The following is a 1063-nucleotide window of genomic DNA, read 5'->3' as shown; positions in this document are numbered from 1 at the left end:
GATCCCCACAGCAGCTGATGCAGAAGAATTAAATCTGCACTTTCTTCTCCACATCCTGCCTGGAAATGTCATCGTCACAGTCGCTGGGTGGGAATGTTTGCTGTGTATTGGAGCAAAAGTTGTTGATTATGGGACTGATTTTTTAATTTTTTTTGTTCTCCATGTATGTCTGATAAATGTATTTTCCTTTTAAATTGTTTTTTTTCTATTCCTGTAAAGTCTCTCTTTAAATGTAGCTGCACAATGTTCTGTAACTTATGATAGCCCAATATTGATTGTGTCCTGAGGACTTTACTCAAAATTTCTAAATACAGAATTGTTTTGGTGGTTTTTTGTTTTTTTTTAAATAGCTGCAAAGCTAATTTTTGTTTTTAACAAATGCAACACGATACAAACTCCGGTCAATAGGAAATGCACCAGGCTGGTACCTGAGCACAGAGGAAAACTTTGGGAGAAGTTCCTGACTCCTGATAAATCTACAGGGAGCACATCATCCTCTGTCACAGCCCAGAGCTCTCAGGGGATTTCTCCAGCTAGGAAAAAAAGATTATTTCAGTCACTAAACATGCAGAGGCTTTGGACAAGCTCTTCCCAAAGCTGGAAAGGCGATGTTATTCCCTGCTGGAATCCCAGCGAGTTCCACCCAGCGCTGGGGCAGCTCCCAGGGCTCCATCCCAGCCCTCGGAGCCTCGGCCTCAGGAGCTTTTCAACTTTATCCCCACAATTTTCTGGACGTGAAAATTTCTGGATGTGACAAAGACACTGCGGCCTCACGCGGCTACACCCATGCTAATTGTAGTTGTCCTAATTAATTAAATTTATTAATTTAATGCCAAGGCCTGGCCCTTGCTGGCCCTCAGAAGGGACAATTAACGGCGTGAGCCGCGCTCCCCTCTCAGCATCCTCTCGCTGGAGTTTTCCTTGTCACCGGCGTGTTTCTGGCGTGATTTATCGCCGACATGGCGATAAATTAAATCACTGTCATCGCGACATCGCTGTCGCTGTTCGCACACTCGGGACAGCGCTCGCATCCCACCCGCAGCTTGTGCGGACGGAACTCGCT

The sequence above is a fragment of the Parus major genome, chromosome 20 (genome assembly GCF_001522545.3).
Source record: "Parus major isolate Abel chromosome 20, Parus_major1.1, whole genome shotgun sequence".
Taxonomy (NCBI): Eukaryota; Metazoa; Chordata; class Aves; order Passeriformes; family Paridae; genus Parus; species Parus major.
Note: the sequence above shows the minus strand (reverse complement) of the source record.